The sequence below is a fragment of the Ascaphus truei genome, chromosome 1 (genome assembly GCF_040206685.1).
Source record: "Ascaphus truei isolate aAscTru1 chromosome 1, aAscTru1.hap1, whole genome shotgun sequence".
NCBI lineage: Eukaryota > Metazoa > Chordata > Amphibia > Anura > Ascaphidae > Ascaphus > Ascaphus truei.
Window position 1 is genome coordinate 311,226,555 of NC_134483.1, and position 19,068 is coordinate 311,245,622.

Below are 19,068 nucleotides of genomic sequence, written 5' to 3' on the forward strand. Positions count from 1 at the left end.
ACAATCAAGAAACTGTGAATTATTATATGAATGTGACCAACTGTTATTGGAGCACTATTATTGAACTTTGTTCGTGTACCCAGTATATAAATAGGTCTGCAGCCTCAAGTCTAAGCCCTTGTGTTGTAGGCAGGGTTTAGCTGGGTTAGGTTTGCTGCTGCTGTACTATGGGTCCCACACACCCTGTCCCTTGCCTTACAGGTGTGAGAATAGGGTTGACAGGTGTCCGGTATTGAACCGGACAGCCCGGTATTTGGTTACTCTAAGAAATGAGAGATAATACCGGACATGTATGTGTATATCGGTATTACCTCTCTGGACTTAGTAACTAATCGCGGGATTTCCCCTGAGAAGGGATAGAGCAGGGTGTGTGTGTGGGTGTTTTCTCTGGCTGTCCGGTGGGGGTGATAATGACAGGTGGGGGGTGATAATGACAGGGAGGGGGGGGGTGATAATGACAGGGAGGGGGTGATAATGACAGGGAGGGGGGTGATAATGACAGGGAGGGGGGGTTGATAATGACAGGGAGGGGGTTTGATAATGACAGGGAGGGGGGTGATAATGACAGGGAGGGGTGGTGATAATGACAGGGGGGGTGATAATGACAGGGAGGGGGGGGGGTGATAATGACAGGGAGGGGGGGTGATGATAATGACAGGGAGGGGGGGTGTGATAATGACAGGGAGGGGGGGTGTGATAATGACAGGGAGGGGGGGTTGATAATGACAGGGAGGGGGGTGATAATGACAGGGAGGGGTGGTGATAATGACAGGGAGGGGGGTGATAAAGACAGGGAGGGGGGGGTGATAATGACAGGGAGGGGGGGTGATAATGACAGGGAGGGGGGGTGATAGTGACAGGGAGGGAGGGGTGATAGTGACAGGGAGGGAGGGTGATAGTGATAGGGAGGGGGGTGATAATGACAGGGAGGGGGGGTGATAATGACAGGGAGGGGGGGTGATAACGACAGGGAGGGGGGTGATAATGACAGGGAGGGGGGGGTGATAATGACAGGGAGGGGGGGTGAAAATGACAGGGGGGGGGGTGAAAATGACAGGGAGGGGGGGTGATAATGACAGGGAGGGGGGTGATAATGACAGGGAGGGGGGGTGATGACAGGGAGGGGGGGTGATGACAGGGAGGGGGGTGATAATGACAGGGAGGGGGGTGATCATGACAGGGAGGGGGGGTGATAATGACAGGGAGGGGGTGAGAGGATGAACGAAGGGGGGGGGTGAGAGAGGATGAAGGGAGGGGGGATGAGAGAGGATGAAGGGAAGGAGGATGAGAGAGGATGAAGGGAGGGGGTTGAGAGAGGAGGATGGTAGAGTTAATGAAGGGAGGGGGGAATAGAGAGAGGATGAAGGGAGGGGGGATGAGAGAGGATGAAGGGAGGGGGGATGAGAGAGGATGAAGGGAGGGGGGATGAGAGAAGATGAAGGGAGGGGGGATGAGAGAGGATGAAGGGAGGGGGGATGAGAGGATGAAGGGGGGGGGGGATGAGAGAGGATGAAGGGAAGGAGGATGAGAGAGGATGAAGGGAGGGGGGATGAGAGAGGGGGGATGAGAGAGGATGAAGGGAGGGGGGGATGAGAGAGGATGAAGGGAGGGGGGGTGAGAGAGGATGAAGGGAGGGGGGATGAGAGAGGATGAAGGGAGGGGGGGATGAGAGAGGATGAAGGGAGGGGGGGGATGAGAGAGGATGAAGGGAGGGGGGATGAGAGAGGATGAAGGGAGGGGGGGATGAGAGAGGATGAAGGGAGGGGGGATGAGAGAGGATGAGGGGGGGATGAGAGAGGATGAAGGGAGGGGGGGATGAGAGAGGATGAGGGGGGGATGAAGGGAGGGGGGATGAGAGAGGATGAAGGGAGGGGGGATGAGAGAGTTAATGAAGGGAGGTGGATGAGAGAGTTAATGAAGGGAGGTGGATGAGAGAGGATGAAGGGAGGGGAGATGAGAGAGGATGAAGGGAGGGGGATGAGAGAGGATGAAGGGAAGGGGATGAGAGAGGATGAAGGGAGGGGGGGTGAGAGAGGATGAAGGGAGGGGGATGAGAGAGGATGAAGGGAGGGGGGGATGAGAGAGGATGAAGGGAGGGGGGGATGAGAGAGGATGAAGGGAGGGGGGGATGAGAGAGGATGAAGGGAGGGGGGATGAGAGAGGATGAGGGGGGGATGAGAGAGGATGAAGGGAAGGGGGGATGAGAGAGGATGAGGGGGGGAATGAGAGAGGATGAAGGGAGGGGGGATGAGAGAGGATGAAGGGAGGGGGGATGAGAGAGTTAATGAAGGGAGGTGGATGAGAGAGGATGAAGGGAGGGGAGATGAGAGAGGATGAAGGGAGGGGGAGATGAGAGAGGAGGATGGTAGAGTTAATGAAGGGAGGGGGATGAGAAGGATGAAGGGAGGGGGGTGAGAGAGGATGAAGGGAGGGGGGGTGAGAGAGGATGAAGGGAGGGGGATGAGAGAGGATGAAGGGAGGGGGGGATGAGAGAGGATGAAGGGAGGGGGGGATGAGAGAGGATGAAGGGAGGGGGGGATGAGAGAGGATGAAGGGAGGGGGGGATGAGAGAGGATGAAGGGAGGGGGGATGAGAGAGGATGAGGGGGGGATGAGAGAGGATGAAGGGAAGGGGGGATGAGAGAGGATGAGGGGGGGAATGAGAGAGGATGAAGGGAGGGGGGATGAGAGAGGATGAAGGGAGGGGGGATGAGAGAGTTAATGAAGGGAGGTGGATGAGAGAGGATGAAGGGAGGGGAGATGAGAGAGGATGAAGGGAGGGGGAGATGAGAGAGGATGAAGGGAGGGGGAGATGAGAGAGGATGAAGGGAGGGGGAGATGAGAGAGGATGGCGGGAGGGGGAGATGAGAGAGGATGAAGGGAGTGGGGGATGAGAGAGGATGAAGGGAGGGGGATGAGAGTGTTAATGAAGGGAGGGGGATGAGAGAGTTAATGAAGGGAGGGGGATGAGAGAGTTAATGAAGGGAGGGGGATGAGAGAGGATGAAGGGAGGGGAGATGAGAGGATGAAGGGAGGGGGGGTGAAAGAGGATGACCGGAGGAGGGGGGGTGAAAGAGGATGACCGGAGGGGGGGGGTGAAAGAGGATGAAGGGAGGTGTTGAGAGAGGATGACGGAGGGGGTGAGACTAAGGGGAGAGAGAGAGGATGAGGAGGGGTGCAACAATCTTGGAATTTGTGGGAGGAGCAGTAAGATCGGTATTGCTCGCCATGTACAGTATGACTGCAGGTCAGTTATTTATAAATTATCTGACAATTTGTTCAAAACTTCACTCCAAGCATGCACCAATTTGCATTCATTTGCACTATTTCATATTCTATTTCCTTAAAAAAATCCTCGGAAGGACACTCCCTCCCAAAACTCCTCCCCAGATTTTTTACGAAATAGAATATAAATTGGTGCAAATTGGTGAATACTTGGAGTGAAATTTAGAAAAAATTACGTAACAGTCAGGTCATTTATAAATAACATTCTTCCCCACCAGCGATTCTCACGCGCGTCGCACCTTTCACCATTGTGTCCAGTATTTTTGGACAAGCCACCTGGCAACATTATATGAGAATGTATTTATTTATAAAATGTTTTACCAGGAAGTAATACATTGAGAGCGACCTCTCGCTTTCAAGTATGTCCTGGGCACAGAGTTATGACAATACATGGTTACATTAAATGAATAGGGTCATAAATTATATTTAAAGGCATTTATAGAATAACAACAGGCAGAAAGTAAAGATGGCAAAACCGATGAAATTTTTTCGAAATCCATGGAACGACTATTACATTTCAAAAATCCGATGGCGGATTCCAAACAATCCGAGTGGATTTAAGAACGCCCAATTTGACTGCGCCTTTCCATGCGCGAATTGGATTGTACACAAATATCCACGGATCGGATTTTGGCAGGTTTGCCCATCTCTAGTTGCAAACCTGAGACTAAAACAGAATTAAATATCTTGTAGAAAAATAAATCCATTAAAAGCACTGACTTGCACCAAGGCATTTTTAATACCCACTTAACAATATGAGTGCACCAGCAAATACAATTTGTATATGCACGCTGTGGCCCCTCCCAGGAAGCCCTGAATCGCACACCATGTACAGGCATACCCCGCATTAACGTACGCAATGGGACCGGAGCATGTATGTAAAGCGAAAAAGTACTTAAAGTGAAGCACTACCTTTTCCCCACTTATCGATGCATGTACTGTACTGCAATCGTCATATACGTGCATAACTGATGTAAATAACGCATGTGTAACAGGCTCTATAGTCTCCCCGCTTGCGCACAGCTTCGGTGCAGGTAGGGAGCCGGTATTGCTGTTCAGGACGTGACGACAGGCGCATGCGTGAGCTGCCGTTTGCCTATTGGGCGATATGTACTTACTCGCGAGTGTACTTAAAGTGAGTGTCCTTAAACTGGGATATGCCTGTATATTATGATTTCTCCATCTACACCTTCTGCTTCCAAAATTCCCAAAGCAATTTGGCACAAAGCTATACTCTTGTCTTTAGGAATGAATAGTGTCGTCCACCTGTTGCAAGTCTATGTAAGCAGTCACATTGCTCAGCCCAGCATGCTACACTGGGTGTGTTATGCAGCCAAGAAGTGATCAGAGCTTTTGGCACAAAACCCTGGATTCTCTTGGTGTGTGTGAACCTCTTCTAACAATGAAAAACAGACAGAACTGCCAGAGAGAAGAAAGAGTTTACTTTGTCCAACCTTTATAGGGTGTGTAAACTACATCAGATTTATAATCGAGTTACTTTAATGTGTTAGACAGATGTCTATAAAATGGACTTTAGGTGTTCTTATAGTCTGAAATTAAAAAAGATAAAAGCACATCTAGTTTGAAAATAAAAAACACGATGAAATATATATCAGGTGTTCCCCCACCCTCTGGGAGATTTCAATGTTACCTGCACTCTCGCTGTGCTGTACCAGTGAGGCTTACAGAATTGCTGAGTGTCCGACGATGGTAGAGGGGAAGACAGGACAGGCTTTCAGGAAATAGAGCTCTCATCTCGTACATGGTTGCAGCGCCTACATTCCCCGCAGGCCCCATCAGTGCTCCCCCTGATAAACTGCAGTCACAGGCAGGAGTATAAAAGCAGCAACTGGTCTTTATTCTTCATAGTACAACAGTACATTACAGCATACAACAGGTACACACTTCTTGGAGTCCTTGGACTCAATCCTCAGGGTTTGAGGCCCCAAAAGGTCTATCCTTTGCTCCCCTACTCCCTGGTGGAGTAAGGGGTAGTATCCCACTCCCTTGCGGGAGGGGAAGAAAGGTGGCCAGAGCCCTGGCTCCACACTTCCAACAACCAGTACATTTAGTTCTGCAGTCCCTTTTGTCCCTGGGGGGAGGGTCCTAGGTCTGAGCCCAATAGGACAGTACACAGGCCTAATGCCCACCCCCCTGTCATTCAAGGGAGTTGTATCCTGCATTGGAACCCAGATTAACCTAACACTGCCTGCACTGGTACAAGGGCTTATGTGTTAGGCAGGGCAGATTAGTAGCCAAGGGGATACCTGGCTACATGTACATATGTACATATATACATATGTACATACATATATACATATATACATATATATATATATATATATATATATATATATATATATATATAACACATACTCTAAATTAAGAGTACAGGGGAGCCCCGGTCGTATGGCGGCTTACGTTCACTGGCGCTGCTGCAAAGTGAAAAACGGCAAAAACCGGAACCGGCGATTTTCAGCTACTGCGCATGTGCGAACTCGTTCTGCGCATGCGCAGACATGGCGGCCCCCTTCTCGATACCGCCGTATTGGCGTATCGCCGAGAAACGAAACACAGAGAAGCGGGGCCCTACAGTAAAGTATTTCTGTGTTCATCTCCCTGCGTGGAGGGAGCAGGATTAAAGCTTCTGGTTCTGGTTCTGTAAGCTGGACATGAGTGGCTGAACCCTTACCCTGTTATGGGGTGAGGAAGCTGAGGAGGGGCCTGCGGGGCCTCAAGCCCGGTGGGTCTGCTCCAGGGAACACAAATGCTGTGGAGCAGAGCGACAGAATAAAGACCCTTGTAACTGCCCATGGTGTGATATCCGATTACTGGGATCTGAGAAAGAGTTGCCTGTGAGGACCATCCTGCCTACTCCAGGATCCTCATGGCATGGAGGCGCTGCGCTGACAGAGTTACAACCAGCTGAAAGCCTGTCCTGATGTCTCCCCACAACATCGCGCAGCCTCAGGCCTTCTGTCACGCCAACAGGTCTGCACCAGCACTAGAGTACACTAGTTAACTACATGATCACCCGTAGGGGGGGCGGGGGGAGAGCACAGGTGCTACATATACATATACATATATATATTACTTGCTTTTATATATATATATATATATATATATATATATATATATATGTGTGTAAGCAGGTAATACAGGCGTGTGAAGTTACTTGAAAAGCCATTCAGAGACCACTTGAAGAGTACACGTGGAGGAGATCAGAGCTGCTATATTTAAACTATAATAGCAGCATTTTAAATTATATGCTTCCCATTGCAATAAACTGTCCCGCAAATTACAAATGGAATTACTGGACACAAAAACAAAACTGTTTTATGGTCTGCTCCAGACAAGTACCTTTTGAAGTCAAAAAGTCTTTGAAGCCTCATCAAACATTAGCTCCTGAACGAATCAGCTTTCGAACACTACATTCTCTGATATGATATGATATTTAACCACTGTATATGGCTTTGTTGAAGGCACATACGCTGAATTTGCAAAGCGAGAACCATCTGTTATATAACATTTTCTTACTAGCTTCAACTGTTGTCGCATAATTTGAACTTTAAGAACACTGCAACGTAGCCTGAAAATCTAACAGCAAACACACACAACATAAGACCAGAAATTGAAATAATCTCAAGTCTTATTATTGACTCACGAAAAGAATGCAAAGCCACAGTGATCGTGAGTTATAGAACTGAAAATCCCATTTGCAGACATTAGTACAGGCATACCCCGCATTAACGTACGCAATGGGACCGGAGCATGTATGTAAAGCGAAAATGTACTTAAAGTGAAGCACTGCCTTTTTTCCACTTATCGATGCATGTACTGTACTGCAATCGTTATATACGTGCATAACTGATGTAAATAACACATGTGTAACAGGCTCTATAGTCTCCCCACTTGCGCACAGCTTCGGTACAGGTAGGGAGCCGGTATTGCTGTTCAGGACGTGCTGACAGGCGCATGCGGGAGCTGCCATTTGCCTATTGGGCGATATGTCCTTACTCGCGAGTGTACTTAAAGTGAGTGTCCTTAAACCGGGGTATGCCTGTATCCACAATTAATCTTTTAACCTCAAAATAATCAGCTAATGGAGATTTTAACAACCGTATATGATTAGTATGATAGGGGCTGTAGGTGTAGTAAAATCAATGTGAACAGAAACATTTTGGAATTGACTCCGTAGAACTTAATTTTTAGGAGTAAACTGAGGATAAACAATACAACAGCTAAACTCACAACCCTGTCGCATTTTCCTTTTATTTCCCAAAAAAACCTGTGCACCGGGCAAATACATTTTTGTTTTGATCTAATTTTATCCTAACTAACATAAGCATTATGTTTACAAATGTAAATATTACAAGTATATGAGAAATGTCTTGTGACTAGAAGAAGCCCCATCAGAAGGATTTTAAGGCAGTTCTCTTGTGTTTTAATTATATATATAATTAAAACAAATTAGAACTGCCTTAAAATGCTCTTGTATGGGCTTCTTCTAGTCACAAGACATTTCTCATATACTTGAAATATTTAGATACATTTTACATGTGTTTGTATACACACACACACACACACACACACACACACACACACACACAGACATCACATCTTTAAAGAAGTTATCCTTCTCTCTAAAACTGTTTCAGATACCGTGGAGACATTTTAAATTAATCATGTCTTTAAGCATTCTTTGAATTCTGTTCATTAAAAAAAATTATAATATTTAACAATGCTCCAGGATCTTGCAAGTATTGCATAGTTTACTGCTGTGGTTCAAAGCCTCCCATCTCCGAGGTCTTTCAGAAAAAAATTGCAGCTTATAAGACATACAACACAAGCTGGTGTTAGTAAGTAGTTCAGGGTGAATGTGTGAGGGAAAAGTTGGTTACCTCTGTTGCAACAATCTATGCACAGTATATTCATCCCATGTTAAGGAGAGTTTTCTTCAATCGTTCTGCTCGCCAAACTTGCTCGTCTAAAGGAGATCCTGCTTTCTGTTGCTATTGTGTGAACTGCAGATACACAGACACAGTATCTGCTGTGACATTTTCCCAGAATGCCTCAACAGTGCTCAGGGCAAGGATCACAGCTTCCAAAATAAAAAAAAAATACAAGAGTTAAAGCACTTCCCTTCTCTCCACTCCCCCCTTACTCCCTCCCTCCTCCTCATTCCAGCACCCTGCGACCTCCTTCTATAACCAACAACTGCACTATCAGAGACCTGGCTGACATAGAAAAGTGGAAGCACACATGATATTCCCTCCTTTACATATTTTAACAGCTTGGAGGCTGGCACCGCTGATGTTCACGGACACTGCAGCTGTTGCATTATGCTGCCAGAAGCATCATTTAGAAAGTTCTGAAGGGTTGTCTGCTACCAAATGACAACCATAGTGCATGATTATCTTATATCTCTCACTTTATATCTACATTACCCTTTTTAAAGGGTGCTGTCCAAGAAAAAAAAATTATTAACTGTCTTAATAACCCTTTTATTCAGCCACCCTGAGCATACTGCACTGTGGAATGCTCCAGTAGTAACTGAGTGTTTTTCAACAGGGGTTCCTAGGAACTCTTGTTTTCCCTGAGCATCCCTAAAGGGTCCCCTGCAATTTTTAGGTCATGTGAAAATTGTACCAAATACAGAAGAATTTACAATGCATCTGATCTCAGACGCGCTATTAGAGAGGGTTGGGGTTCCTTAAAATGCATCTGATCTCAGACGTGCTATTAGAGAGGGCTGGAGTTCCTCAAAGTTTCACAATATAATTATAGGGCTCCTTAACTAAAAAAGGTTGGAAACCAGTGTTCTAACTTTAGTAAACTATTGATTTAAAAACAACAATTCTTGCAAGACATCTTACAAATGGCAGCTAGTTGGATGTTCTCGACATACCCTATATCGCAGGCTGCATTGGTTTGGTCATTTTACTCTACACACGAATGTACTAAAAGAAATGTAAAAAATGAAGTGCATAAACTTCTTTGACAACATGCTCATTGTGACGTTTGCATGTTTAACCCTTTGAGTGCCAGGGGGGCTGTGTCTCTAGAGTACTGCGATACTCTCCGACACAAGACTCCGTCATTGATGAAGGAATGTAAAAGGAGGAGTTATCCGATTTACGTTCCTCTTCCTGTAAGGTGGCATTTAAACCCGATCTCCTCTACCAAAACGAGTGAATAGATTATGTTGTATGTTGTGGCTCCTACGTCGTGGTACCCTATAGTTTCAGACCCCATGACATACTGTAGTAGCTACGTCCTTGAGCACCCAAACGGTTTAAAAGTGGGAATTATGGTGATAATTGCCTCTTCCCAGCTAAAAACTGAAACTGTGGCAAAGTCAGCAACATAGTACTGTATTGCAACGCACTGCTAGCTCCTCTTTCTCAAAGCCCAAATCAACTTATCAAGAAAAGGGGTTACTTCCTTCCATCTTTCTCGTCTGAACTGATTTGAGGAAACCTGTACTGTTGCATTCTATTTTGGGTTGAAATTGAGGTAGAAAGCAGACAATGGTTGTACTTAACCCCATGAGTGTAACATCCAATTTTATATACAAGAAACAAGCCAACGTTCATTTGTTACCATGAGAGCCAGGAATGTCTCCTTCACTCTATCCTGCATTCCACTCATCTACCTTTCAATCCAGTTTTTAATGTGGTCAGTTCAAGTGCCACTCAACATCTTTTAAATCTAGTCTACTTTTTAAAGCGGCAATATCCCCCTCCACTGCCAAAGCCTATATGTTTACTGTAACACATATAATGTTAGTATGTTACCCCCCTTAGCACTTCCTATACTTTTTCACATTTCATATTAATTATCGTGATTTTCCTATTTTCTTTTATTATTACCATGGCAATCTTTAGACTGCACTGGGCTCTGGTGAAAGCTTTTATCTGCTGAACGCAAATATATATCTTTCTTTTTTTAAATGGTATTGGGACCGGCAAGAAGAGATCTCTTAAAGTGCAAAAACTAAAAAGCAAAAAAGGCAACATGGACTGCTGCTTTAACAGACATGTTTCTATACTAATTCCCAGTGGAAATCATTCATTATTTTATGTATGACTGAACGTTTAAAATACAAGCATACGTTGTTACTAACTTTCACGCATAAAGGGACATATTTCTTAAGCAATGCTCAGACATAAGGCACTCTTAGGAGTCATAAGATACATTACAGCCATTCAAAGCGTGTTTTAAGACATAGCACAGCTGAGTAAATATGGTCCAAGGTGCCTTATACGGCTACTGTAAGGAGATACTGTTGTGAACAGAAAGATGGAATAGCGGTATTCCGGGGGAAGAATTAGCTGTGCATTAGGAGGGATCGCTACTTTAAATTTCGGACCCAAATTATCAGGTCAATATAAGAACTATAATAATTGGGATATATATATATATATATATATATATATATATATATATAGCCAATAAAGAATATCACTTGTGAGCACAGTCACATGTCTTAGACAGGTCTGCACCCCGCCTTTCAACCATTATCACCTCACACACAGTGCTCCCACTGCAGCAAGGGGTTCTGGGAAATTACATGCAAATGAGCACACGTGTCAAAATATATATGTATGTCTATATATACACACACACATATACATATATACACACACACACACACACACACACACATATATATATATAATATATATATATATATATATATATATATATATATATATATATATATATATATATATATATATAGGCTGCCCTGTGTTGTTAATACACTTTATTTACTTCATTATATTGCGGTGTGCTGTCTCTTTGTTACCTGGATTGCCCTGGTTACCCTGTACATGTTTCTATATGGGATGAGCATCTGCCTTCATTTGAGAAACCGTGAGTGCAAACTATTTTTTCATTGACATATATACACACACACACACACACACACACACACACACACACACACACACATATACATGTAGCCCTTTTTCTGAACACCTTCCTAAGGGACTACTAGTGCTGTACTTAACCTGCGGCTCCAGGAGATATGAGCCTCCGCTAGCTGGGAGCCTGGGGTAAGGATTCTAGCGCAGCGCCTCCACTTACCCAGGATCCCCGTTACGTAAGATCGCCCTGGGCAAGAAACATACCAACAATGCGTGCAACCAAGTTTACTGTGTCTAAGTAACCACGTCTTACCCCCTACATAACATCACACATAACTTATACTATACGTTGAAGTCCTTGTACTACGCGGCTCGGCCGCATTCCTAGTGAAGTGTCCTGTATAACAGTGGCTCTGCCACGCTCTAGAGAGGTTTGTCCTTGCAAGAGGGTAGCTAATGCCTCAGTCCGCTAGCCACTTGCTAATGTCCTGCTAGAGTTAATCCTTAGGCGGGATCAGCGCCTGATGACCGGTGTTGGTGCACTTGATTTACAATTGTACCTTCCGGTCACGGCAGTGACCGGCGCCTCTTCACAAAGGGTCCGCTGCTCCCGCTCGGATCCTCCGGACGCCGAGATGTCCAGCCGTCTGATCCCAGATGACTGTCCACAACTCCGTGCGCTGTCCCTATCTAAGATGACAATATTCTCCACTACCGGGCATCCCTACAGTACCGCAGCCTACGTTGACTCAGGGAAAATCTCCTAGGGGCCTGGGGGTAATCTCTGGCCTATGCAGGCGGGCCACGGACCCCCTGCAATCACACTTCTCCTCTCGCTCGGTCCCGAGCTCCTCTGCCTAACGTGGTCTCTGCCCCCACGCTTCCTGTTCCTGTCTTCGTAATCCCTGCCCTCTCATTGGCTCCTAGCATCAGGTGATTGCCCCCAGAGCTCGCGGGAGTTGCCGTCCATTATCAGAGCCTTTCCTTATTGGCTCCGCGTTCGCGCGCTCCCCTTACGCATGCGCGACCTCACGACCTTGTCCGTGTCCTCACAGTATTGCGCAACAACATGGCGGCCCCCTATATACCGTGCCGTCAGAGAACCTGCCATACACACACACCGGGTTTTAGCACACCCTTACATACACAATATATATATATATCTGTGTGTGTGTGTGTGTATATATGGATATATACACACACACACACATATATATATATGCATACATACACACACTATATATATATATATATATATATATATATATATATATATATATATATATATATATATATATACACACACACTATATATACACACACAATATATATTTAAATGCCTGGGGGAAGAGCGCGGGGCCTCTGCAACTGCCCGCGCCCCCCCAGCACAATCTCCCGCCCCCCCTGGGGGTCGCGCCCCCCACTTTGCGCACCGCTGTGTTAAAGTATCCTTTGATTTTTTTTACAGGAGGTTTTAACCCACCTCTCAAGCAGTGCAATATCTTCGCAACACTTGCCTGTTCGGGTTAAATCTGTTGCAAATGTTCCCAGCAGTTTGAGCTGTAAACCATAGATTATGTTACCTTAGTAATATAAGGATACATGGTAGCTGCTGAGTTACACTGGCTGAAGCAGCCATTACGTTAGGCACACAATCAGGATTGTGACTCATTTAATAACAGGAGCCCAAACGATTGCCAGCTTAGGTAAGAATGTAGAATTATACATTGTCACATGCTTTACATACAAAAATAATAATAAAGAAAAAAGAAATTTGTGAAGTAGTATTGCTGCTTTAAATTTCAATTAAATTGATGTTGTGCATTACACAATATTGAAGATCTATAGGCTTGGACTACAACAAAACAAATGGATTGGTAACAAAAATCATGAGTCCTGCACTTCTATGAAAAATTGATTATTGGGGAACTAGGACGGGACCAGAATCTCATGATTACACATTCCCCATTTAGAAACGCCAACTACTGCTTTGCAGGAAACCTTGGTAGAAACGGAGAGATTGACGTTGGATAAGGAACGCTTGGCCTTCCTAGTCAGCCCACTGAGTAACACACAGCAGACACGCTAAGCCAGATAATGCAAATGCACAACTAATCAATGGGTTTCAGCGTGCTATTTCTCATTACATTTTGAATTCCATGGAATCCGGCGGTTTACATTTCCATCCACATCGTCACAGTCTTATGTCGCAGACAGTTTAACTCAAACCATGTCTTTAGTAATAATTTTGCATGGAAATGTGAAAGTTGTAATTACAGCTTTATTCCAAAACACACAAAGTGGGCAGCTTCTTAAAATTACTGTGTAATAAGAAACAAGTAGAAGTATATGAGTCTTGGGAGGAAAACTGACATTGTGCCCAGTCTTCTACTGGTAATTTAACAGATATCATAACAATAGGGGCACTTTCAGTTAAATTGCCTACAAATATCTGCATTTTGCCTCTCAGTTCTATGAGTTGGAGCTAAGAGGCATTTACAAATAACGTCTATGTAGATACACAAATAGAAACACACAATATTAATATTAAATTATTATCCCTCTAATGTAAGATTTATATTATAGCAATGGGTGCAGTTTTAGTTTCATTTTGCCCTTATCAGTCTCCTGTGTTAGGTAATATACTGTAGCAGCTCCTTGCGAATAATCAGCACTTACAGCAGGCAGTGTGCTCCACTCAAGTCCTCAACCCCCCCCCCCCCCCAACAAGTCAGCTTCAGCACAGGTGACTGAGCCACTGATTTAGCCCCCTGTGCTGAAGTTGGAATATTCTTAAAACCTGACTTGTTGGGGGTGTGGGGGTATGTTATGTACTGTAGCTACACAATATTAATATTAAAAGTGGTCTGTCTAGGAATAAGGTGGGAGGGTGCAAGGTGCTGACTTCTGTCATATATTCCCTCCTTCAGATATCAGGCTCTATTTACAATCCATTCCAATTCTGTTATAAGACGCCTCCGGTGCTGGAAGACACATACTGTAGGATCCAATTGACTTGAATGGGCTGTAAGGTGTCTATTGGCAGAGAATTGGTACTCAAATAGAGCCCAATATCTGAAAGAAACGTTTCATTACAGAGAATGGCTCTCTCTCTCTCTTAATTAAGGATGTTTTCAGTAGCCATTCATCCAATAAACCAGGGTTCTCAACTTCAGTCCTCAAGACCACCCAACAGGTCAGGATTTAAGGATATCCCTGCTTCAGCACAGGTGGCTCAGTCAGTCCCTGATGAAGCAGGGATATCCTGAAAACCCAACCTGTTGGGGGGAGTGGTGGGGGTCGAGTGTTCAGGACTGGAATTGAATTGTGATCATAACCATGACAACTGGATGCTATTTAAAGCACACTTCCCCTACAATCCACCCTTGACGATACTCCATTAGTGAGCGAAACGTGTAGGGCATCATGATCGTTAACAGGTCACTAAACACACATCCTGTCTCCCTGTTTTTTTTAAACTTTGTTGACCATTTGCACAATTAATACGCTGCTCCAATTTTTCTTTGCCATCTCATTTTAATATACCCATTAAAAGTTATGTTATAATCTTTTAGGTGTGCATCTATAACGTAACTCTTTTGGTTGGTTTGTGATCTCTTGCACAGACCTCCCTTTCAGTATTGTTATTATTTATGCCTTATCTATCCCTCAGACTGTCACCTGGGCAGTATAAAAGAAAGAAGCACACATTAGTATGATTACCATATAATTGGGTAGGAACAAACCAGACTGTCTTCCGGAACTTCAGAAGTTCACTAAGTTGTAAACGTTCTGTTATCTCAATTTAAAGTATCAATATCTGTAACAAATTTCCCCAAATGTGCACAGCGATACGATATCCTGGCATTTTCCTTGAAAATAACGGATCCTTACATCTCAACAGATGTTAGGCTTACTCGTATGTACAGTATATCATAAGGTAATGAGCCGTTTACCCAACAACGGAGATCCTCAGACCTTTTTTAGTGTTAGCGCATGGGAATAACACTATGATATTTAGCACCTTCCGAAGGCTGCCCTTACTCACATCCCGACCCCGATTATCATCGCGTTATTTCTTGGAATAGCCTAAAAGCTATGTACTGAGTATAGGACTTAAACCTTTCGTTTAAAAAAAAGGTAAGTGAGATAAAGATATATGATCATATAACTGCCTGAAACACCACATGAACAAAATTATGTATTTTTTTTAGTGATTACAGTGAAATGTTTGTGTAAACTAATATGGTATGTAATGTAATAATTACTATATAATGTATGGGTGTACAATAATATATATCCATACATAAGTCAACAATATTAATTCATATTTCATTTATAATGTACAATTACAATAAATGATGGATGGACACTTTTTCTAACCTTTATCTAATGCATTTTGGCAATAAGACTGTTTGCCAGTAATTAAAGCTCCAGGTAAATTGTTAGCTTTCCTCTGTCTTTTGTTTGTATAGTACAGTATGTATGAATTTATTTATTATTAGTTGAACAGATAAATGTAAGGAGCTGAAATGCTTGAATTCTGTATTCCCATCTTTTTTTAGTTGAATGTTTATAATTATTTTGTATAGAGTTTTTTTTGTTGTTTATTATGCGATTACCATGGCCTTTAGGGGTTAACCGAGTGTGCCCACACACAGTAATGCCCTTTTCCCAATACATGGTGCTAGGGTGACTCTGCAGATATTAAGCCCACCCCCTTCTGCCTGGAGAGAGACATGTATGTATATGACAGGGGGAAGTTTCTGGAAGCCAGATCCCAGGAGGAGGTTAACTAGTGGGATCTCACTGTGAATAATGTAAATACGTTCATATGATAGGGTAAGGATACCCTGTTATTGTACGGACAGTACCCTGGTTAGGTAGCATCCTAAAGAGATGGGTCCCTTCACCGTTGGGGGTTCATAGATAGACAGCCTATACTCAGAAGGGACTCACAGGCCGTATTCCTGATACATAATGGTAGCAGCCCCATCGGAGGGTCCATAGCTGGCCTCACTCCAAGCTGCCAAAAGGTGGCACGTAGTGCCTGAGGGAAGGACCAGTATCCCTGGCAGAGGGAGATTGGCACCAGGCCCAACAGGGACCCATATGGAATGGAGTTCTACCGAAGTCACCCAAAGAGGGCTTCCGTAAGTAGTCAAGTTAATCACGCCTCAGCACCTCGATAGCGGGCTGAGATAGGGATAGCTAGGGAAGTAGGTTCAGGCAGCATTAGGAAGAATTCAATTAGGTCTATACCAAGTTCCTAGTATACAGTATATGGATGTAACAATAAACCTGCTACTGAATTAATAAAGTTCCCGGCACCCATCATTGCTATGTCATCCCCCAGCCGCTCAAATTCAGCACCCTGATAAGGTAACCACATCTGAGAAGCCAAGATAAGAGACACTGATGTAAACTGCCTAGGACCGGGCAGGGGGGGCTATATTTACTTTCTTTTAATGTTAAACTTAATAAAATGGTGTGTGTGTGTGTGTGTGTGTGTGTGTGTGTGTGTGTGTGTGTGTGTGTGTGTGTGTGTGTGTGTGTGTGTGTGTGTGTGTGTGTGTGTTTAGTGGTTTTCAAATTGGATCTGCTTAAATATATCCCTTTAACCCATTAAACGTATCAATGAATTAATTTCCCTTTGGTCCTACGTTCACAGCAACTGCACCTTTTAAGAGAGTAAATGTAGAGCAGAGGCCATAGAGTAATAAAGCAATCAGTAATTGCACTTTATCAGTGCAAACACAGGCTTAATAAATTGTAAATCCTGAAAAGAAAAGGTCAGTAAGTATTCTGTATAACTATAAAACGTTGTAAATCTTTAACGGTGTGAAAAACCTTCCTGTTATCTTTATGCTCATTCAACTAAAGTGATCTCCACGAATGCAGGTTTAATATTTAAAGTAAATGAAAGCTGTTCAAGTTTAACTGCTACTAGCATAGACCTCTACTGGTGAGAATGGCAATTGCAGCAAAGATGTTCTGGAAACGTCTTTTTTATATACCGATATGGCAGGCATTACTGCACCTATTAGCCTCTGCCCCTTTTCCACACGCGGCTAATCACTTTACAGTGGTTTACGTGTGTCCCGAGCATTAACCCTGCTACATCTGTAAACTGATTCAACGGACCATGCCTCCAAAATACACTAGGATGCACCTTAAAATAATCCATCTATTTATTTCCATTTCACGTCAATGCCAGACCTGCCATAAAACAATATCATGTATTTTTAAGCTAGAACTTGCAACTCAAGTTAACCTGTTGTGTGTCAGGTTATTAAAATACAGAATATTTTAATGGTCTTACAATGACAACCTGCTACAAACAAGTCGCTGTATTATTATTTTTTTTAATCTGATTGTGCCATTCAGTATAAATGTTAGGATAACTCTGTCGGAGCAAAGTACTTTAATACATACAGATGTAGCTAAGCTCACTCTCTCTGGTGCTGCTGTCACCCGCGAGCACCAGAAGAATAACACTGGGGGGGGTTCTCATTTGAGACCATGGACCCCCTGCAGAGAGATCGAGGCCGACACTTTCTCTGGCGCCGCAGAATTCTGCTTCTATGACCCCGGTGCTAGAGACAGCGAGTCTTGCTACATCTGTATGTGCAAGATGAAAATATCCTGGCTTTGCGGCAAAATTGCCCCATGAGATTTGAGGTACTACTGCAATCACTTAACCATGTGATCCCAATATAATGCTGCTAAGCAAAGCATGGAGCTCAGTGGTGAGCGCAATGACAAGCATCAGGCGTACCACCCTTTCTCTGTTCTATGCGCCTCCATTTTTTAGCTTATGAATTAAGAGGGTGATATTACAGAAAACGTATAAGAGAGCTTTTGGGGAGCCCACTCTCCCTCCCCCCCACCCCCCCTGTAGAGCCAAGCGGGGTAAGATGATATGCGGTGGCAGGCCCCCGGTGTTAAAGGATAAGCCGGTAGGAGAATCAGCACTTGTTACAGAGGCAGAGAAGGAGGAGAACGCCCCAGCGGTCTTTCTTACTTCCGGTGTCTGCTGCTAGAGTCCGCTCCTCACCTTGTGCCGTGCTGCTCTGCCCCTACCTCAAGTGCTGATTCTTCTACCGGGTTATCCTTTAACACCGGGGGCCCACCACCACATACCATCTCCCCACGCCTGTCTCCATTACCACAGGTAGGCATGGATGAGGAGGGGGGTGGGAGATATATGATATGGGGGGGGGGGGAAAGAGCTGATGATGATGAGGAGAAGAGCTGATGATGGTGGTGATGATGATGATGATGGGGAGAACTGATGATAATGGGGATGATGATGAGGGGGAGAACTGATGATAATGGGGATGATGATGAGGGGGAGAACTGGTGATAATGGGGATGATGATGAGGGGGAGAACTGGTGATAATGGGGATGATGATGAGGGGGAGAGCTGATGATGATGGGGAGAGAGGTGAGGAGGGATGATGGAGAGAAGGGATAATGAGAAAAAAATTGCGGTCGGAATTAATATTAATGGGACCCCTGACATGTTTTTTTTGCCCGGGGGCACGCACATATCTAGCTATGTCACTGGTAAAAGTATTGATTTTTATCTATGAGACTTCATTTAAGTCTGAGAGTAATTGCGCTAAGAATCAGAGAGATTGACTCCAAATTAGTGAGACTCACACACGTCTGCTACAGGGGCAACTGATGTGTGAAAGGAAATCCCCCTGACGGTATTAAGAGACAAATCTGTCAGGGAGTTTTATGCAGCATCTCTCCAATCGCAGACCGTTGAACTCACAGCATATATCTTGAAATCACAATAATAGGATCGGTCCCGGATAAGATGACCTTTTTTAAGGACAGAATATTTTTGTTTATCGAGAAAACTGCTTCTGTGGCTAGAATGGTCAGGTGTCAGTCTGACCTT

General features: G+C 44.3%; 1 protein-coding gene across 10 annotated transcripts in view; it reads right to left on the reverse strand.

Annotated features, from left to right (window-relative positions):
• Positions 1-19,068, reverse strand: part of PSD3 (pleckstrin and Sec7 domain containing 3) — a 586,117-nt gene that overhangs the window by 263,888 nt on the left and 303,161 nt on the right. Inside the window, exon 1 of one of the 10 annotated variants that reach the window (XM_075605213.1) lies at positions 8,186-8,386. The exons of the other annotated variants lie outside the window; for them this stretch is intronic. The gene's annotated coding sequence lies outside the window, so the exon portion shown is untranslated. Of the gene's footprint in view, positions 1-8,185; positions 8,387-19,068 lie in introns of those variants that run through there. 10 annotated transcript variants of the gene reach the window in all.